General features: G+C 48.9%; 1 protein-coding gene across 4 annotated transcripts in view; it reads right to left on the bottom strand.

The window, feature by feature from the left end:
* The window catches only part of SMARCD1 (SWI/SNF related BAF chromatin remodeling complex subunit D1), a 292989-nt gene that overhangs the window by 173359 nt on the left and 96939 nt on the right, over positions 1-22691 (bottom strand). The window lies entirely within an intron of this gene.

Here is a 22691-nt window from a genome sequence, read left to right as displayed (position 1 = left end):
AGGATATTGCAGAGCTTGGAAGCCACTTCATTCCAGAACTTCCTTGTGGGAGGGCATTCCCAGTACATGTGGAAGGAGTTGGCCTCCAGGAGCCGGCATTTGGGGCACAGGGATTGTTTGGACCAGTCAAATTTGGCGATTTTCCCTGGGGTGATATGCAAGTGATTTAGCATTTTGTATTGAATCAGCCTGTGTGTCCTCGATTACTATTTCAAGGTCCCTCTCCCATTTAGTTTTCAAGTTGTTCTGGGAGGGGGTGTGGGACTGTACCTTAGATCTTGGAGATGGTGCCATTAAAACCGTCTTGATTCATTATATCTAACATGAATGGGTGGGGAGGTGGCTCTGTGGGGAACGATTGCCATTTGCGTTTTAGGGCTGCCTTCAGGCGATTGTATTGCAGGGTTATTGTAAGCCCCTGCCCGATTATATTTTGAAGTTCTGCCAGTTTTAGGAATTCCCCATTTGGGAACAGGTCCCCAAGCGTCATGGCCTTCCCAGGATCCCATTTCTTCGGCATATTAGGATCACGCAAGGTGGTGATGTTGGGCGATGCCACAGTGGAGTTTGGTATCAGTATGGGTGTGTGCAGCCTACTCTGCAGAATATTGCTGCCCAAGCGCGTATAGTGCAGATCACCGGGTTCAGGCCAACCAGGCATCCGTGTTTCTCAGAAAATATACAGGATGCTATATCGACGGGGGCGACAGCTTGCTTTTCCACTTGTATGCGGGGGTATGCCTCCGTGTCGTGAACCAATACTTGGCATAGTGCAACTGCGCCGCATAGTGGTACACGGTGAAATCAGGTGCCGACAACCCAACCTTTGTCAATCTTTTTGCTTAATTTGGCCCAGCTCTGTCCGACTGTTCCCCCGCCCCATACAAAGCCCGAGGCCAATCGTTGCAGTTTAAAGAAAAAGGTTTTGCCCAGCCAGATGGGGATGTTACTCAATAGAGTAGGTTGGAGACAACCACCATTTTCAGGAGTGAAATGCAGCCATAAATTGAAATGGGCCCTTAACTCCATATCGTTAGTTTGGTTTCTAGCTGTGCAATGTAGGGAGCGTAGTTGGCATTATATAATGTGTCCATCGTTGGCAACAATTATACCGAGAGAGCGAGTAAAGTTTGGTGACCAGTGGAACTGTTCCATGGCATCTGACCTCGTAGTGCTCAGTGTCGGGGGGGGGGGGGGGGGGGGGGGGACGGGGGGGGGGGGGGGGGGAGATTATCTCAGATTTAGCCAGATTAATTTTGCAGCCCGAAAATTTGGCAAATTCCATGATGTCCCGCATGACCGGCAGTAGGTTGGTGTCTGGGTTTAGCAGATATAAAAGGGCACCGTCCGCGTAGAGCGAGACGATCTGGAGAGGATCACATGTCGGGATGCCACGGCACAAGTGTTTGTGGCGTAGGAGTACAGCTATTCCCTCTATCTTGAGGGCGAATATGAGGGGGGGGGATAGTGGGCCCCCCTGACGTGTGCGTCTCTGTAGGGTAAAAGCAGGGGACATAGTATGGTTAGTCTGAATTTTTGCTATAGGATTTTTATATAATAGCCAGATAAAGCTTTGGAAATGTGGGCCAAACCCCATGCGGAGCAGGATAGCACACATGTAGCGCCAGGACACAGATAAACACGTTTTGAGCGCCGTGTGTTACTGCTGCAGGTTTAAGGTTGTGGATCTAGTGGGTATGAATCCTGATTGATCAGGTTGCATCAGCTTGTTCAAATGGGGGAGAAGTCTGTTTGCTATGACCTTGGCGTACATTTTGGTGTCTATATTAATGAATGAAAGTGGGCGGTATGACTTAGTGTCCTGTGGGGGCTTATGTGGCTTAAGTAGCGCGGTTATGGTGGCTTCCCTAAAGGATTCTGGGAGAGTGCCGGACTCTAGGGCTTCTTCCCTGAGTGCTAGTATTCTGGGGGATAGTTCATCTGCAAAATCGTCTGGGAGACCGTCCGGACCCAGGGCCTTACCAGCCGTCAAGTGTTTAATGGCCTGGACGATTTCCTCAAGGGTAAACGGGCTCTCCAGTATTTCCCTGTTGCTGTATTCTAGTCTGGGCAGTGTAATAGAAGACATACCGATCAAGTTCATGTGTCGTGACTTGGTCTGTATTCTTGCAAAGGTCAGAATAAAGTCCAGGAAGAAAAAAAAAAAAAAGCTTTTGTCTGCATTTGTGTGAACCGAACCGTCTGTTCCGTTGATGGACGTAATAATGTTTGAACCCCTGCTCTGATTAGGTTTGCCAACATCTTCCCGGCTTGGTTACCCTCACCATACCTTCTGGCTCTGGTTGGTTGTGTGGTGTATTTTATTTCTCGCTCCGCCAGGGCTCTGAATCTGTCCAGCTGTTCCTGCAGTGGTTTGAGGGATTTCATACCGGGTGCGTGCGTGTGTGTGCATTTTCCAGCAGCCGGAGGTTGGTTTCCAACTGATTTAGGTTGGTTCTGATGGATTTAAGTGTGCCTACTGATTTGGAAAGTTGGTGGCCCCTGGTCCAGACTTTAAATATTTCCCAGAGTATGGCGAGCGAGGCCACCAAACCCTCATTGATGTCGAAGAATTCTATGATCTCCGCTCAGGAGGGACGGCAGCATCCTTCATGTGCGATGTACCCTTTCAGTGGTCTCCAAGTTCATTTCAAGTAGTACAAGTGAATGGTCCGATATTGTTCGTGAGTGGATGGAGCAGCCGCATACCCGTGGAATGAGTTACGGGCAGAGTAGCTAGTAGTCTATTCGTGAGCTGGTGGAGTGTAGAGATGAATAGAATGTGAACTCCTTCAGCGCTGGATGCAGTTCCTGCCATACATCCACCAGTGGCATCTCAGCCATGCCTTGTTTTATGGTTCTAGCTGCTCTGGAGTGGGGTCTTGAGTTACCAGCCGATCTCTACACATGAAGGTCAAGAATCGTGTTGAAGTCTCCTCCCCATATAATCTTGGAGCCCCGCTGTGGCGAAACCTGTGACATGATTTGGAGGTAAAACTCTGGGTTGTCAATGTTTGCTTCATATGTGTTTACCAGAATTACATCATGGTTATGAAGTGCCCCCAATATTATCACGCATCTTCCTTCATTATCAATGTTTGTTTTGGTAAGATGGAAGCCAGTACATCGGTGTATGATGGTACACAAGCCTCTGGACTAAGACGAATGGCCTGTGTCGATTCTCAGAGGGCCCCAATCTCGGGCAAAGGAGTCCACGACTCTTGCTGTTGCATGCATCTCCTGCAGGAATAGTATATCGACCCTATGTCACCTGGCATATGCCAGTATTTTCCTGGCCTTTATAGGGTTTGTCAGGCGCCGTATGTTCCAGGAAGAGAACATTACCGTTATGCGTTTGGCCTGTTGAAGCCATAGTAGGTTGGATGATATCCTAGTGTTGCTTCTGTTGTCGATGTGTGATCCATGCTTGGTTCTTGTGTCAGCATTTTCCTCCTTTATCTCCCCTCTTTTCACCCCTCTCTTCCCACCCCCACCATCCCTCCAACTGGATAGTGTAATTACCCAACTCAATTTTTAACAGTCTGACTCAGTGGGTGGCTATGTGCGGCCAAAACCTAGAACCTTGGAACTTGCCGCCTATATGTGCATCATAACTATGATTTGCAGTTTAGTGGGTGTGCTGGCTCTCAATTGTGGTGCTTGGGCTTTCAATTGTGCCAGAGTACACCGAGTTGTACTACGGATTCTTGCCGTCATCCATTATTCTTGGTTTCAGGGTTGTGCTGCTTGATGTAGGACATTGCTTCTCTGGTTGTTTCAAAAAAGTGGGCTCTTCCGGCATGTTGAAGGTGTAATTTGACGGGGAACTGCATTGCATACAGTACTTTCCTTTCACAAAGTGCCTTCTTCACCTAGTCAAATGTCCGTCTGGCTGCTTTGACCCCGTTGGAGAAGCCTGGTTAGATAAGTATCTGGTTAGAGAGTCGTGGGACAGGGAACCTTTCACGCGTGAAAGGCGAACGATTATGTTGCGGACCCGGTAGTTGAGGAGACGGGCTATTACCGTACGTGGGGGCGCGCCTGGTTTAGGTGGTGGGGCCAGGGTTCTGTGGCCATTTCCACCAAAAAGTGCTGCGAGAACTGGGCCTCTGGGAACAGTGATCGAAGGATTTCTGCTCCATTGGTATGGCCGTGACTTTCTCCGCCATCCCTACCACCCTGATATTATTGCGTCAGGATCTGGATTAGAGATCCTCGCATTTGGCCCGGATAGATTTGAGGTTCTTTTGGATCTCTTTGATTGCCTTACCACGAGTGACCAATGTGTCCTCCAGGTTACTCGCCCTCTCCACAGCCTCCGACACCCTGGCGTTCACTTTTTGTATATCAGATCTGATAGAGGAAATGGTACTACCTATCATCCAATTTTGTGTTGACAGCCGTGAACCCAGCTTGTAATGCAGCCATGTATGGCTCCAAGTTTGGTTCGCCGTGCGGTTGAGAGCTATTAGGAGTAACTTGGGTGGAGCCATGGGAGATTACTGTGCCGATCACACTAGTGAAGGCATCCATGGGTCCTTTCTTATTGCCCTTGGCCCCTCTTGTCGTGAACTTGGCGGTGTGAGACGCAATCCGTGTGGATCCGGGGGGTGACTGCTCACTGTTGCGGTCTTACGGTCAGGCACCTATGATGGGTTTGGTGAGGTGATATGGAGTTGAGGGCACGTGGCGACTGGCCAATCCTAGCCTGGGCACTTTGCCCTATCAGATCCTTGTGTGGTTGCCCCAACGGTATAGCTTAATTACTACCAGGCTGACCGTGGCCATATGGACTGTGTTCCCATGCGACCGGATACGGCTGCTGTGGTTCTAAGTTGTTTGCCCTTCTGCCGTGACTAGAAGACTGTTGTAGCAGCGCAATTTGTCTAATTTGTCAAGTCTGTGCAGCATGTGAGCAAGGCCCATACCTGCGATATTGCGCAGAATGCTTGGATTGACGAACCCAGTGCTCAGGAGGCTCCCCCTTGGGACCGCTAGTACTTGCCGCGCGGTGCGGGACCCGGCACAGCTTCTCTCACTGTGCTACGGGGTGGCTGGGATCAGTTAGCCTCCTTCTGCTGGGCCGCTACATGGAGTCAGGGCAGGCTCGCTCAGGAGAAGCGCATCGGGCGGGATGGCCAGTACAGTTTGGAAGAACTGAAATGGCCCGAACCTCCGTCGGGCGTCCTAATGTTGCAGAGGCGGCGGTGGGAGATGGATCAGCCAGGGGGAACCTCAGAACGGATGCGACCACAGGGGTGCAATGATGGGAGGTTGCGGCTCCTGGTGGTCTCCGCACGGGTATGCTGTGTCCCCGGGATTCTGAGGACTTCCTGCCGCTGGCAGCTGCTGTTTCAGGCGTGTGGGGGGGTCCATCTGACTATGGGATAGGGGGACATACCTTCAGAGGTGCGTTCTTGGCCGCAGTGCCGCACCATGCACCTCTGGCTCCGCCCTGCAGGTCGATCTTCAGACGTCTTTGCAGGCAGGTGAGCCAAACAAGCCCCACGGTTGGACGATGGGGGGGCGGGCACTAAGGAGCGGGCTAGTAATGGTGCTGGGTACCTCTTCGGGTCTACGATGCCCGCTGCTACACGGTCGCAGCGCCTCCCGTACCCCACTCCACTGTGCTGGCGAGGCGGCCGGTCTCCGGATGTTCGGCGTAGTTTTGCCCGCTTCACAAGGGGGAGGGGGGGGCAACGACCACTCCCTGGCTCCAATTCTTTGCGTTCAGAGTAGCTGTCAGACAGGCTTCACCACGCCAATCTCAGTACTTGTGGGTGTATAGCCCCACCGGCCCTCAGCCCCACCCTCACTCAATAGACCGTTGTATCGCCCGCAGTGCAGTAGGTTTTGGTGCGCACCTCGCTGGCCGCGCTGCTTGCTGCTCACCACGCCATAGCTCACCCCAGGCTTCAGAAGAAACGCATTTTCCTCAGATTTCACACTTTCACACAATAGTGCCTTGTCAGGTGCAGTTTGCGTATCGGATTTCCTTTGTGCCAGCACACTCTTCGCAACGCAGGATTTCAATAACAGGATCTAAGGGGTTACGGAGCTCTCACTTCAGGCGGACATCTTTGCTGGCGCACAACAGCGTCCCAGATATTTCTCTTTTTAAAATAAAATGTAAATGAAATCTCATGAACGAATTAGATCAACATTTTGAGGCTCACATTTACGGGGGGGGGGGGAGGGAGGGGTGCTGGAGGTATTGTGTAGGTGAATTTGAACTGGTAGCAATCCAGTCCCTATCGAAATGTATCCTGCATGGGTTTTCTATCAAAAGAGTCTTGTTACAATTCACCCAGGAAGTTCTCAATTATTTGAAAAAACAGTTACTGCATTATTGCCCAACTTCTGAATTAGCGTATTTAAGTCACCACGAAAACATTTGTGCACAGTTACCTGTATTGTTCTATAAAAACACATTTGCAGAGGCCAGTTGGGATAGGGATGTATGGGGACCCCCAAATACTACACCTAAAACCACTTACACCCCCAGAAGAGGGAATTTGTGGGGGACAATGGGGCTCATTGGAAACCTAGTGGCTGGAGTCTCTCCAGCCACTAGGTCTACAGATTATTTCTACAGATTATTTCGGTCAGGCCTTTGTAGAGAACCCTAAACAGGGTGAAAACATTTCTATTTAGTTTCTAGCAGCAAGGGAGAACCACTTGAGAGCAGTGGACGGGAGCAAACAGTATGACCAAGGACTGGGTCAGTAGGTCTTTAGGAACAGCAGGCCCATCCTCATGGTGAGGGACAGCAGCAGCAGCCTGGTGAGGTCACAGCAGAGCAGAGAGGATGCTAGCCAAGTTTCCAGCGTCAAGTGCCCTGACGTACTGGTAAAGCTTCACATTATATGCATTTCTCCTGTGTCCTATTATCCCTTAGAGTAACATATTGCAGGATTTACAGGACAACTGGAATCGTCTAAACGGATGAATGCTTGTGTGTGGCCACAAGGGCAGAATGTTAGGGCAATCATCCATCAACGACACTGACCGCGCCTGGCCTGACAGCCCCACCCCGATGAGCCCAGCAGACCCATCTGCCCCACGTTGGCACCACGCTGATGTCCACCAATCATTGAGCTGCTAGTCACTACTGCGCCTATAGTTAGTCGACGCCACCCAATTCCCAAGACTATGTGCCCCCTATAGAGTGTAGGGTTCATGACAAAGTTTTGTAATAAATAAGACTGTCTTTGCTATTGTCAGAGAGCGCTCTCGGAGCTTGCAGAGTCCTTTGCATGCCCTATTTGACTAGATAAAGAACCTTTTACATTTACCCGCACTTGGTCTTGGCCTCATTCCCTCTTGGGGTGTGTCCGTTACTGCCTCTCATTGTGGGGAGGGTAATGCCTTTTGGGGACGCTTGCTTTCAGTGGTGACCCCGACGTGATTACATTTTTAATTTCTTCATCGTCCCCTCTGGCACGAGAAATTCCGGGCGGCAGTGGAGATGCACGGTGCGCCCGCAAGAGAGCTGGCCGCCTACGGCAACTGGTACGCTTAGACGTGCGCACGGGGTCCCGTTCCAAAAAAACATTTTAGTACCGCTCGCCGGAGCCGGCCATTAAGTGTGTGGCAGCGCCGCCTGGACGGACACAGTCTGGAGAATCTCGATTCAAGACGGGCACGTGAGTATTAAGTGCGAGTGATTGTAAAGGTTGAAGGGGAAGGGAGTCAGAGTACACAAGGTCATTCAAGGGGTACCCTTCAACTATTAATGCTATTTGTATTTACTTTACTTTCTCTGCATATGGCCATTAGGACAAAAAAGGTGAACTAAGAGAAGATAAAAGATGGGAACCTAGCTCTGCAAGGGGGTAGAAGGCGGCACCGCGTAGTGCTATCTCAACTAGTACTGGAGGATAAAATAAAGGTGTCTGAAAATAGGGGTACACGGTGTATACGTTACAACCTGCTACTTTCTTTTTTCCTTCTACTCTAGTCGGGGTACCTCAGTGTTGTGCAAAAGATAAAAAGGTTTTAAAAAGTCTAGGGACAAATGATGATCTAGGGAAAGGGGACCTTACCAGGGCAAGGAAAGAGGGGAGGGGTAAATGTTGTGTTGTATGTCAAAAGTCTGTTAAATGTCTGTCCCATGTTGCACATGTTAAGTTGACAATGTTTCAATGAGTTGTAAAGAAATGATGTTGAATTGATGACATTGCATAGCTCTATGGTATGGTCATTGTTAGTGTGACCCGGTAAGATCTGAAGGTAGTAATATTGTGAGCAAGTGCTTTTGTGTATGCCCAAAAAAGATAAAAGCTGAGAATACAATATGGGGGCGGAAACACCCCTGGCCCACATATGTAAAAATCTACCTGGTTATGCAGAACGTATAAAAAAGTACCACGATCAGTGGGTCACAGAATTAAAGGGAGAAGGACTACCCCAAGTATGGCTAGAAGGGGGATCGTTTGATAAAAGTATCCTAGATATGGTAGCCACATGCATATTCATGAAATATAAAGGAAAACAGTTTCATAATAGAAGAGAAATATTAGATTTATGGAGGCTATTTGAGGAAGTGCCTCCTCTCAAAAGGAAGGAGTCAGTACCTAACCTGCCGTGCACCATGAATACGTCGGAGGAACATCCCATCAAAAGAACGTTACAAGCTAAGAAGTAACTTGCTCTTCGAAGGGATTGGGTCCTCCGACGTATTCCTCATCTTTGATAGACTCCCATGGCAGTGGCATGTAATTGGAGGTGGGAGTAATAATGTCATGTATCCCTTTTAGGAATGAAACGAATGTAATACGGCTTTGCTAAATCTGGTATCTTGACTAGAGGAGGAATCCAGGTTGTAAAATTTTGTGAATGTATGTGCGGACGACCATGTGGCAGCCGCACATGTGTCTCGGATCGGTACCCCTCTTTGGAGGGCCGAAGAGACTGCAATACCCCTGGTTGAATGAGCCCTAAGATTTTGGGGTGGCTCTTTCCCTGCCAGTTTGTAAAATTCCAGAATGGAGAAAATAATCCACCTGGAAATGGTCCGTTTTGTTATGGGTAGTCCCAATTTGTGACCCGAGTATCCTACAAACAGTTGGTCTGCTTGCCTAATCCTAGCCAGTCTGCTGATGTAAAAGTTCAGAGCTCGCCTTGGGTCCAGCCTATGTAGCCTTTCTTCCTCTTTCCCCGGATGGGGAGGATGGTAGAACGAAGGTAAGGTAATTTTCTGAGTGATATGAAATTCAGAAACCACCTTTGGGAGGAAATTAGGCTTCACCTGTAGGACAACTTTGTCCTTATGGAAAATTGTATGGGGGGTTTACAAGAGAGAGCTTGTAATTCGCTCACCCTCCTAGCAGATGTTAGTGCTACCAATAGGACAGTTTTAAGAGTGAGAAATCTCAGCGAACAAGAGTGGAGTGGTTCGAATGGAGTACCCATTAGGCAATTTAAGACTAAATTTAAGTCCCATAAGGGAACTTGGAATGGTCTTGGAGGATAAACATTAGTTAAGCCCTTGAGAAATTGTATTACTAGAGGTAGTTTGAAATACGATGGTTCCTCCGCAGTGCGCTTGAAGATTGAAAGCCCTGCGAGATAGCCTTTTACAGTGCCAACTTGAAGGCCTGAGTTTGCCAAGTAGAGTAGAAACAACACTACCATTGGTGTACCACATGAAAAAGGGTCGATATTCCCTTCTCTACACCAGCTGCAAAATTTGTTCCAACGGCAGCTGTATAAAGACTTTGTTGCTGGCCTTCTGGCCGAAAGCAACACCTCCACGTCGTCATCAGAGAGGTCCCAATCCTTTTCAGAAGCCAAGCGTGAAGGTTGAGGGTTCTGATGTCTGGATGGAGAACCTGACCTCCCTTCTGTGAGCGAAGATTCTCCTTGAGTGGAAGACTGATTGGAGGACATATCTAGAAGGTCCAGGTACCACGTTCTCCTGGCCCAGTCCGGGGCAATTAGGATCATGGTTTTCCGGAATCTTCTCAACCTACTGATCATTTGAGGAATAACAGGGACTGGTGGAAACGCGTAAAGGAGTGGGAACTCCCAGTCCACTACGAACGTGTCCCCTAGAGCTCCACTCGGGGGGAAATTCCCTTGAACAGAACAGATCGCACTTCCTGTTGGTGCTGGTAGCGAACAGATCCACCTGAGGGGTTCCCCAAAGGTCGAAGGACTTCCTGAGCTAGCTCCCACGCATGGGAGACTGCTCTGCCTGCTCAGAGCGTGCGCTGTCAAGTTCTTCTCTCCGGCTAGGTGGACTGCCGATAGAGATTCCTTCCTGAATTGCCCAAAACCAGAGCTGCATTGCCTCTCTGCACAGTGGCAGTGACCCTACGCCTCCTCTTTTGTTGAGGTAGTGCATGGCCACCGTGTTGTCCATCATTATCAGGACATTTCTCCCCTGTACTGATGGCAGGAAAGCTTTCAGCGCTAGTCTGATCGCTCTCAGCTCTAATAGGTTGATGTGTAGTCTGGACTCCGATGGAGACCAACGACCGCTGATGGTCAAGTCGTTGGCATGGGCTCCGCACCCCTTGAGTGAGGTGTCTGACTACCGTTATCTCCGGCCATGGTTGCCAAAACAGTTCTCCTTTCAAGATGTTCACTGGATAGGCCCCACCATTGAAGGTCGTGGGCTACCTTTTCCGGAATCCGGAGGAGATCTGTCATTCTCCCTGATAATTGCGACCACTGAGTTCCCAGTCCCACTGAAGAGATCTCATTCTCAGGCGAGCCTCTGGCACAAGGAAGATGCAGGATGCCATGAGGCCTAGCAACCTCAAAAAGTCGAAGGCTGAGAGACGTTGGGCTTTTTGAAACTTGTTGACCATCTGCAGAATATCTTGAGCTCTCACCTCTGGTGGCGAGGCTTTTCCCAGGGAAGTGTCCAGGACCGCTCCAATGAACTGGAGTCTCCGTGATGGTATCATCTGTGACTTCTTTAAATTGAGGGAGAAGCCCAGTTTGTGAAGGAAGTGGCAGACATAATCTAGCTGGATCTGAGCTTGTTCCGAAGGTACAGCTCTGATCAGCCAATCGTCCAGGTAGGGGTAGACGTGGATCCCTTCACTCCTTAGACTCGCAGCCACTACCGACATTAGCTTTGTGAAGACCCTCGGGGCAGAGGTCAGCCCAAATGGCAGAACTCGAAATTGATAATGAGAGTCGCCAATTGCGAACCTCAGGTATTTCCTGTGTTTGAGATGGATTGGCACATGGAAATAAGCATCCTGAAGGTCCAGAGATACCAGCCAGTCCTGGAGCTGGAGGGCCTGAAGATTGAGAGTGTTACCATCTTGAACTTGTCCTTCCTGAGGAACTTGTTCAATTCTCATAAGTCCAGGATAAGTCTCAGTCCTCCGTCGTCCTTTGGTATGAGAAAGTAGGGGGTGCAGCGGGGGGGGGGGGAGGGAGGGAGGGAGTGAGTACCAGCCCTTGTTCCTGTCCGCTACAGGTACCGGTTCTATGGCACCTTTCTCTAGCAGGTCTATAATTTCCTGCAAGAGGAGCGGATCTGGAACTTTTAGAGAGCTGTGCCCCGGTGGATGACTCTGAGGGATGTGTAGAAACGGTAGACAGTAACCCTGGGCAACTGTCTCCAATGCCTAAGCATATGACGTAATAGCCTGCCATTCCGTCAGATGGTGAGTTAATCTGCCCCCTACAGGTGTTTTGTGTGGAAAGACCTCAGAGTGGTTTGGGGGCAGCTGATGCAGATGCAGAGGGTAAAGAGGCACCTGCTGCGCCTTTAGTACTTTTGACCCGTCCACCTCGGGTCGATCTCCTTTGGCCTCTTTGAGCCGGCTGTCCTCTGCCTTTCCCGAATGTGGAATAATAGCGAAAGGACTTTCCTCTCCCAGAGGATCCTGAGGGGCGAAAAGGAGTTTGGCGGATTGCAGCTCCTAAAGATTTTGCCGCTGCTTTAGATGTCTGCAACTTTTCCAGACGGTCATTAGCCTTTTTACCGAATAAAGAAGAGCCGTCAAAGGGCATATTCAAAAGTCTGACCTGTACATCTGGAGCAAAGCCAGACTTTCGCAACCATGCATGCCTGCGGATTGTCGTACTTGCCGCCATGGCCCTGCTGATACTGTCAGCGGAATCGATGCCAGTTTGAAGTGACTCGCACATGGCATCTTTGCCATCTTTGCCATCTTTGATTATGTTAAGGAAGGCTTCCCTTTCCTCTCCTCCCGGTATGCAGTTAGCCGCTGATGAAGCACACTCCCACAGTGTGTGACTGAACCTGGCGAGCGTACAGGTGGCGTTGGACTTCAAAGCCATACTACAAGCAGAAAAGACTTCTTGCCATAGAATTGTACCTTTTGTCATCTCTATCCTGTGGGACAGTAGGGTAAGCGGATCATCTGCTTGATGAAGTTGCCGCTTGAACCACCAGGCTCTCTGGAGTCGGGTGTTTTGATAAGTATTCAGGGTCAGCCGCAGCTACCCTATACTTGGCTGACAATCTTTTATTGACTGCAGGGATAACCTCAGGAGTTTCCCAATTAGATGAAATCTTCCTTTGCAAGGCTGCATGGAAGGGGACCACAGGATCCTCCTGTGGACCTTTGTCTAGTATGTCTGTCAGGTCATCCTGTTGAAAAACAGGTGAAGGCACAGACCAACCCATAAATTCAATAATCCTTGACATCAGGGTTCTATAGGGGGTTTCGGCATGTTCCCCTGGGTCTGGTTTGACAAATTCTACTTCTGGGGAAGTGTCCAGTCCACTTGCCTCATGTAATGACGCCTGTAGGTCTTTCAACCTTCTTTCCTCAGAGGTAAAATCCTCTGAAACAGGTAGTGTGGTCCTCTGCAACCCAAAGGTTTCCTGGTCAGAATCCTCCCCTTCTTCATAAATTGAAGATAATCCGGGGTACTCTGACCTCGGAAATGGTGTAAAACCCATTTCTAAGGCAGAAGGAGCCAAACTCGTCATTATTGGGCGAGAAAACGTCGATGTTGTCGACGCCGAAGTGACAGGGTTCGAAGGCGCCGAGAAAACTGGAAAAGGCCTTGAACTCGAGAGGATCGGGATCCTACTTGAGGATGTCGACGGCGGTCTCGGCATCGTGCCGGAGGCTCTTGGTATCACCGTTGGCTGTGAAGTAGCCGTGGTTTTCTCTTTCATCAGCGTCGATTCGGTCGACCAATGCGTCGAAGAACCCTACGACAACGGCGTCAATGGTACCGATCCATGCGTCGAAGGGATCTTCAACGACGGCGTCGAAGATGGTGCCTTCTTACCCAATGGCCCGTGGCGCTCTCGGGTGGACTCTTTCGCCGGGTGCAGCGACTCGCGGTTTTCGATTTTTTGGGTTTTTCACCCGGGGTATCGCCCTCAGCTGTCTTCGAGGGGGTTGAGGCCGCTTTCTCAAAGAGGCTTAGCATTTTCTTTCTGAATTCCTCCCACTCAGCCCGAGAGCTGTGTTTTGTGGGGCAGGAGACCCTTTCTGGGGAAACAGAAGATGACGAGGAAGGGTATCTTCGACGTCCCTTTGAGTGTCTAGATCTCGACGAATGGTGGGAGCTACTTCGAGACCTAGAATGGGAATGCTTTCGACGGCAAGGAGACGAATGCCTCGACCGAAGAAACTTTCAAGGAGGTTTTGACTGATTTACCTCTCTCGAGCTTCCCCTTGCGCTCCTTCAAGGCTTTCGCCGTCATGGACATGCAGTCCTCACACTCCGAACAATGGTGCTCGACTCCCAAGCACCACAAGCAGATCCTGTGTGGATCTGTTATCGACATTTTCTTAACGCAGTCTCGACATTTTTTGAAGCCAGACTGCGGAGTCGTCGGTTCCGATGAATAAGCCATCGAGAACAAGTTGGTATTTAGAGTAAATAGAAGATGGTTTTATCGAACTGAGCAACGATATTCCGAGGCCCCACGAAGCGCGGAAAAACGGAACTGAGCAACGGACGCCGCGCGTGGCTATTTATGGGCATGGTGATGTCGGCGCCGATAAGGTGGCTGTCGAGGGACATCGACTCGGCGGACGTCGACGCACAGCGCCCTCTATAGAGGAAAAAATTTCCAAGGTCAGCAAGCTGGAGACGAATTGTCAAAGATAAGGAATACGTCGGAGGACACAATCCCTTCGAAAGGGGAAATACTGTTCGGGATTCAGGAAGAGCCAACTCGAATAATAGAACTGGGGCCACAGGAGATGGATGAAATGGGGCCACAGGAGATGGATGAAAACACAGGTGAAGAGGGAATGGCTACCGGGGGCATGGAAGAATTGTGGTGCGATATTGAGGACGATGAACAGGAAAGTGGGAGGTTGAGTGTGGCAATGGGAGGAGGATCAGGTAGAGGAGAGGTAACATCTCTGGGAAGGACAATGGAAGAGGAATGGACAGGAAGGTTAAGGAATAGAATGGGAAGAATGGCACCGTTAGGAAAGGATTGAAGGGGAGTACTGGCAGAACGACAAAGGGCAAACTGCAACTCCCATTGATACATAGGGGAGGTGGGAGACCAAATTATATACCCTGGGCCCAGATGGACAAAGCCAATTTGCTAAAATCATTGCCCCCGCTATCAGGAGGGGCAAGTAAGTGGATATATGCATTTGAAAAACATACTGCAGGAGAGGCAGTAGCAGATGTCAAAAGTTTGCTAGTATCAGCAGTGGGTGACCAAGCAGATAGAGTATGTGCAAAGGCTGGCTTTCCGGGAGTGACACTGGATAGTGATCGCCATTATGGAGAATCTTTTAACACAGTGTGCGCGAGGGTATGGGATGCATTAAGAGAAACATTTCCAGACACACCAGATTTACAATCAGTAACGCAGTGCACAATGAATGATGGGGAGGATGCTATGGATTACATTTTTCGGGTGCAGGAGATATGGACAGCCAAAACGGGCACACCCTGGTATCAGTCAACATCCCTATTTTACTTTATAATGAAGAGAGGACTCCCAAAAGAGGTACAAAAAGCACTCGACAAAATAGCAGGGGTTGAAGCGAAAGGGTGGCCGGAAATACAAAGCATAATAGTACAACACTGTAAAAGAATAAAAGAAAGGGAGAAAGAAATTGGTCAAAAAAGATTGGCGGATGAGGCCAAGTTAGTACAAATGAAGCTGGTGAAGGTCGCTGCAGCTGTGGCAGCACTCCCCCACGACAGGGAGGGGGAAGAGGAGGAGGGGCTGGTAGCGATACAAAGGAGGATGGCAGCAAATTGGGCAGGCAACGGGCAGCCACAGTGGAATGGACAGGAGCAATACGGTGGTCTGCAGTGGCAAGCGTGGGGCCCCCTGCGGAGCATGAGGTGGGTACAGGGGCCGCAGAGGGGGTGGTCAAGGATACGGGGAAATGGAGGGTATGGAGGACAAGGTCCAAGGGGGGGGTGGGGGACAGGGGAACTGTTGGAATTGTGGGAGTTGGGAACATTTCTCACGAGAATGCAGAAGCAGACCAAATGTGTATCAAGATGACCAACCATGTTGTCATCCTCACCCGGGGAGCCCCTAAGACCCATGGGAGGAGCACAAGGGCAGCCAGAGCAGGGGTATGTAGAGCAGCGACGAGAACATCCTCACAATGTACAACAGCATCCACAAAACCACGACCACATGCAGTGCACACAAGGTAACCCCTTTGCCACGACTGCTAACGGTGCACCTGCCCCGTATGGCGGAGTGCGGTGGTATCTGGGAATGTTTTTGGTCAAGGGGGGGGGGGGGGGGCATGAGACATCCAGCATAGGACAGCCCACAGGGAGCACTTGCGTGTCCTGTTCTAACTATGACCTACAATGCAGCAGAAGAACCATTGATAGGGGGGCAGATAGGGAATAAGCAGTTCATATTTATGGTGGACTCGGGAGCTGAAAAATCATGTTTACGTGAAGGATGGTTTCCGTTCTCTAATCGTAAATTGGAGACGCAGGCGTTCTCTGGGGCTGTTGTCGACGTTCTTACACCGAAGATTTAGACATCATCGTGGGGAGTAAGACAGTGACGGCACCCCTACTATATTACGAACAGTCCCTGATTAACTTGCTCGGAAGGGACCTTCTCACTAAGCTTAATATGACCATCTCCTTTACGGAGAGAGGGATAGTTTGCTCCACCCCAGCGATCTGTCCCTTGCGCGTGATGCTGGTGGTGCATGCGCGAGCAACAGCAACAGAAGTGCGCAGCATACCGGTAGATCCAGATGTGTTTATTCAAGGACTGGAAACATTGGCACGGGTAGTACCAGAGTTGAAAAAGCTAGAATGGCGAGTACCAGCAGAATTCATCTTCCGACCCATAGCACGCCCAGAGATTGTGCCAGGAACAGTGATGTCCCTAGATTTGCATGCAGTTCAAATATCAGCCAAAAGAATAGCTGTAATTGCAATGGATATACATGGCTGTGAGTGGCACACAATGCCGACATTGCATTGCGGGATCTGTCAGATGAAGATCTTTTGTCAGATTCCGAAAGTGACGGTGAGATAATGAAAATAGCAATACCCTGTGACATCATGATACAAGAGAGGCAGGTGCCAGTACAGCTGATGGCAGTGGTGGGGGCACGGCCTTCCTTCTTTGATGATGATATGAAATTAGTGCTCAGTAATTTGCGGACTACAGGCCCCCCATGACGTGGGATTATTGCATGGAGTCACCCCAGTTAAAATCAAACTCAAACCTGGAGCTATTCTGCCCAGGGTAAAACAGTACCCCCTGTCCCGAGAAGCAGAAGAAGGGATAAAAGAAACAATCAGCGCATTACTGGCCCAAGGAATAATAGTGCCTTCAAATTCGCCATGTAACATTTATATTTATCCAATTAAAAAAAGAAAAAGGTGGGGCATGGAGGATAATTCAAGAACATTGTAGGTTACCCCAGGGGTACTATGAGAGCCCCAGCATATTTAACCGCATCCTCCATGAAGATTTAGGAAACATGACCGCAGAGAGCACGATTATTCAATACGTAGATGATTTGCTCATTTGCGCACAGAATGAGGAAGAATGCAGGAAAGATTCTGTCACTCTCTTGACATTGTTGGCCCACAAAGGCTACAAGGTCGACAGAGGGAAACTACAGTACTGCCAACCAGAAGCGTTGTACCTGGGACAACTAATATCAAAAGATGGCAAAAAGATAATACCAGACAGAGTAGCTGCCATTACAGCAGTAAAGAGGCCAAGCACAGTGAAGGACATGCAAACATTTCTAGGCATGTGTAACTACTGCCGAGCATGGATATTAGATTACGCGGAATACACAAGACCGTTGTTGCAGGCACTCAAAGAGGCACACCGGGAGAACAGAGAAATTCAATGGTCAGCAGAAATGAGTGACTCATTTACCTCGCTCAAGGAATTGATCTCAAGCGAACCAGTGCTCGCGAACCCAGATTACGAACGCAAGTTTTACCGATTCTCCCACTGCAAGGGGATCCTCATGACAGCAGTACTGACACAAAAAACATCCCTGGGACACAAGCCACTTGCTTACTACAGTGGCACATTAGACACACTGATGCAAAGACACTTCGCTTGCGAGCAATCTCTCACAGCCGCAGCGTTCGCCAATGAAAAAAGTGCAACAATAGTGTTGGGATGCTCTGTGACACCATTTGTGGAACACTCCCCATTCTCTATATTAGAAAGATCAAAAATCACACTGACAACACAAAGAGCAACTGCTGATGAAATGATATTGTCCAGTGAAAACATACACATAGTCCGATGCAAGACAGTAAATCCAGCAACATTCATTGCAGAACCATGCACATTAGAAGACCTGCAGGAACTCGACTGTGCCACTTACAAAGGAGAGGAAGGGGAAGGCTTGGTGGTAAGTGAAAATGCCCTAAATGGAGAAGTTTACTTCATAGATGGGTCAGTGTCAAACACTGACACAGGGGAAAACATGTGGGGGTGGCAGTTGTGAGATTGGAAGAAGGTAAGAACGAATTGATGGTACATCATCGCCTGCCATCCCATTACTCAGCCCAAGCAGCAGAGCTTATAGCCCTTATTGAAGCATTGCGTGCAGCGCAAGGGTGTACAGTGACTATTCACACAGATTCAGCGTACATGACTACTACAGTACAAGGCGGGTTGGCAAGGTGGGGACGGAGAGGGTTCCACAGAGCAGATGGGTCACCAGTACAACATGCAGAGCTCTTGAAAGAACTTATTGAGGTGTTGAAAGAACCTACAATGGTAGCCATAGTGAAGTGCCAGGCCCATACGTCCAATACGGACGTCATCTCTTTGGGAAACGCTGCAGCAGACGCCGCAGCCAAGGAAGCGGCCTATTTAGCAAAAGAGCTAACAGGTGGGTACCTAATGCACCAACAGGTAGTGGAAAAGCTCCCGGACGGATACAACACTATGCCCGTGTCACAAATACTGGAGTTACAAGAAGGGGCAAGTGAGGAGGAAAAAGGGCTGTGGGAAAAGAGGTTATAGTCAATCAGCAACAGATCTTTTGTGGCGTCAGAATAACTCAGGGAAGTTGGTAATGCCCCTCAAACTCTTAGAAATAGCATTCCAGCAACTACACTTCCCAGCCCACAATGCTATGCAACACATAGCAGCAGAGATCCAAGAGGACTGGTTTGTACTAGGCCTCCAGGAACATATATCAAAACTAGCAATTGAATGCACAACATGTCAACTATACAATTCAGGAATGACGCTAAGGACACTACGAGGAACAATACCCAAACCAGTAGGGCCCTTCAGAGAGCTGCATATTGATTATGCAGATATGGGAGAAAGGTGTAATGGGGCACGGTATATGATAGTGGTTGTTTGTCCATTCTGAAGATGGGTTGAAGCAGGGCCGTGCGCACGACCTGATGCCAAATGCGCTGCAAAATTCTTAGTGAGGGAAGTATTCCCCCGCGCTGGGGAATTTGCAACATTATTCGCCCAGATAATGGCACTCCTTTTGTTACCAAGCTGTTTAAAGTAACAGCCCTGTTAGGAATAAAACATAAGCCATGCTTGATTTATCATCCGCAAAGCAATGGCGTGGTTGAGAAGATCAACAACCTTCTACAGGGTAGGCTGTCAAAATTGTGTTTTTCCCTCAAAAAGAACTGGGTTCATTGTCTGTGTTTGGACTTGTTCGAGCTGAGAAATCAGCCAAGCAAGGAACACCATTTGTCACTGCACGAGATCGTGACGGAAAGACGTATGCACACAGCACACTCCCCGCTCCGCAGGCATTCAGATGCACACAAAAGTGCCACGATACTAGGAGAAGAATTTACTGACCATCTGACAAAACTCACAATAGCAGCGCGCATGATATCAAGGCAACTTGCACCACCATTTACTCGAGAAGAAGGGACTGAGGCAGTAACATTTGTCGAGCAAAGCCCACAAGGGCAGTTAATGCCAGGGGATATGATTTATGTCAGAAGTTTTGTACGAAGGTGGAATGCCCCAAGATTTCATGGCCCTTATGAAGTGATATTTTGCACACCGACTCCGGTGAAAGTAAAGGGCTTGAGATATTGGATACATTTAACGGACGTACATAAGGCATATGACAGGGTCCAAGAGGAACGAGAAGATAAAGCACAGACAACAGAGGAGAGACTTCACAATAAAAGGGAAAGCAAAACAATGAATATTAAACATGGGTACAAAGTAAAAGATTGGTAACAAGAAAAAAAATGTACATTGACGAAAATTGTTTGTGTTACATCAAAGCTAACAATGAAAGGTTGGACTGTAATTCTAAAGTGTCTCCCTCTCTCCCTCTCCCTTACTATATAATGAAATGAAGATCTCAACTGTTGATGGCAACAAACGGGCAGCCCGCAACGAAAAGCATTAGGGCAGTTAGAAATGTAAATAATGTATTCAATTTACGTAGATATTTGTATGAATGTGGCCTGTTTTTGTGTTGTTTTATTCTTTGCAATGATGTTTGGTCTCATTACTTACTGGTTAATTTCATTCATCTCTGTTGAGATGAATGAGGGGGGAGGGGGAATGAAACTAACATGAGAAATGGAACCAAGGGGGCTAAAGAGGGTGATTACTTAGTATGGGATGGATTCCAGCTTGTATGGGGCTATGGTACAATCCCGCCCAATGCCCAGTCCTCAAATAACATCCACAGCAGCCAGAGTATAAATCCAACTTCACTCTCAAATGTCTCAGAATATAATGTGTACAGTCTAAATGATCGCAACCCTTCTGTCATATCATGGCTATACGATACTACTGCCACACTCCCCTCACTAGAAGTTACCCTAACAGCAGAAACTAGACCACCTATAGGAGGTAAGACAGAAAATGAAGAAATGGCAGTGAAGTTTCTGTCTCTATATGATGAATGGGAAAAGGGGGGTGCGGAGTAAGGGGGGGCCAATATCACACATAGCCCGAGAAGCAAAGAGCTACCTTAGAAGCAGTAGGAGGATGAGGGAGGTGGGGAGGAGAAAATATGATGAATACTCTGGCCTGAGTCTATAAACAATAGAAGACCCCAGACATCCACACCAGTCAAACAAATGGTATGCGGACATGAGTTCCACCAACCAACGAGAGTTATGCCTGGTCCCTGATCCCCCACGCCTCGGGCACACCTAAAGTTCTGTTGCCAAAAGAATTGCCTCTTGCAGATGCCCAATGTCTCCTTCATCTCACCTTGTGCAGAATTAAGAACACCTTTCAGGCACACGAAGTATCTTTTGAAATGCTGCAAAATGAGAAAACCTGTTACTCGAGAGTGAAAGGAGTGATATGCTTGAAAGAACCTTTTTTCTTTATCAAGGGGACATTGTTTTTGGACAATAAATGGAAAGATGAAGAAATATCATGCAAAACTGAGGCACTGCGAGGGCTGACAGCAGAAAAATTACAGTGGATCAAAAAAACATGCACGCCAGTCTGGAAAGAGCACATCACGAAACTGACCTGGGTGACCGCCATAGAAAAGCCGTTCAAACTGCAAAAAAATATCCTATGATCTGTGCTTCCATGGGGAGGGGGAAAAACCCAATGGGTGTGAACAAGAACTGTAATCGGACATTCACTATACTAGACATGAAGAAAGGAACAGCAGCACTTATGGACACTTACTGGGTCTGCGGCAAACAGGCATACTTGCACCTCTCACAGTCCTGGAGGGGCACATGTTCATTGGCAACACTACACTCAGCATTAATGGTGATTCGGGAGAGTCATATTGCTGGGGGAAAAGGAGTGCCAGATGCCCCCCTGAACAAAACACCCAGTCAACAAAAGAGCCACAACTGTATGCCCTGTCCTCCGGAAATGTGCAAGCGGTGTCATCAAGGCGGCGAAGATCATCCAACTACATATCCAAAGCCTCCTCAGAATTATTGGCACAGATTCCAGACAAGTACCGACTGTTCAGTTCTGCAGAAACGTTCTTTGCCTCACTCGTTCCAAGCATCCAGGCGTGGGAAAATGCAAAATGGCTCCAAATCACACGTTGGGAGCAGATCCAGCTAGCTAATGACACTGAAGAAGGGTTTAACGTGATCAAGGTGGAGCTAAGAGTCCTGCGGTTAATGACGATGCGGAACAGGTATGTCTGTTGACGACGATGGACGGCGGCGTTTGCCGAAAAATTGTGAGCGGATGTTGCACATTTGTACCTTCTGAAGACGCAGATAATGGTACATTGTCACATGTCATCGCAGCAGTGCACAACCTGGGGGAACGAAAGGAAAAAGAAGGTGGAGCAGACGCCAGCACCTGGTTCGACAACCTCTTCTCCTGGGTACTATCATGGGTTGGATTGACGATCAAAATGCTGATGCCTGTCGTGCTATTTTTACTTTTGATTTTTTGCGTGTGCCAGCTGGGTCTTCGATGCAGTGCCTAATGGTGCAATGATGATGGTGACAATGGGCAACACTAGGGGAGTCGCACAGGTCATGCACAAGGCTCAAGTACAAACAGGTGAGGATCCGGGGCCAAAGTACAGATTGGTGCCTTTATATTACGATGGGGACATAGGAGATAGGTTGTATCACACCACAATAAAGGAACCCCGAGAACAGGAGTGGTATACAGAAGTATGGGTGGACTTGGACGGGGATGAGGGATGTATATACATGACCTGCACACCAGATGAATATGCTAGGAGAGGGGAAAGCTTGAAAGGGGCGTGTAGAGCTTGGGTGCCAATAAAAGGTAGACCAGCATGGGACGAGGCTGTTGCAAATGAAGAAGAGCGCCAAAGGTTGGGTGAGTTACAGTATTCGTTACTTAAGTAACAAAAGGAGGGAAATGTATGGGAGGGTAGGTCCAGGAGACCCCCCCCCCCCCCCGACATGCCCCACCTACGTGAGGTTCGTGGCTCGTCAGCGGCCCCCCTATCACCAGGGCCCAGGGGGCGGGGTGACTGCTGATCGACACACAGGGCTAATCGTGTTGTACTGTAACAGACCATGGACACCATTTTGGAAGCATCAGGACTCCATTTTAGATACTGGTGACCTGAACCCCAACGAGACAGCCTGCCTGTGGATGCTGCAGCTTGGCCCCCACTCACAGAGAGTCATGCCCTTCCCCTGCGCCTCCACTCCATGGCAGATCCGCTGAAGGCCCTTTCTCACGAGCAACCAGACACAAACAAGTATCGGAACAAACACTATCATTTACCTTCCGCAGTACATCACTGTCCCCAAAGTGACCTGACTCGCAGTTCAAGTCTGGAAAATAACAGAAAACCATCCTAATA

Source organism: Ambystoma mexicanum, chromosome 3q (genome assembly GCF_040938575.1).
Source record: "Ambystoma mexicanum isolate Mex_15411 chromosome 3q, UKY_AmexF1_1, whole genome shotgun sequence".
In the NCBI taxonomy this organism is placed as follows: Eukaryota; Metazoa; Chordata; class Amphibia; order Caudata; family Ambystomatidae; genus Ambystoma; species Ambystoma mexicanum.
The sequence above is the reverse complement of the archived record's forward strand: the minus strand, read 5'-3'. Positions and strand labels throughout refer to the sequence as shown.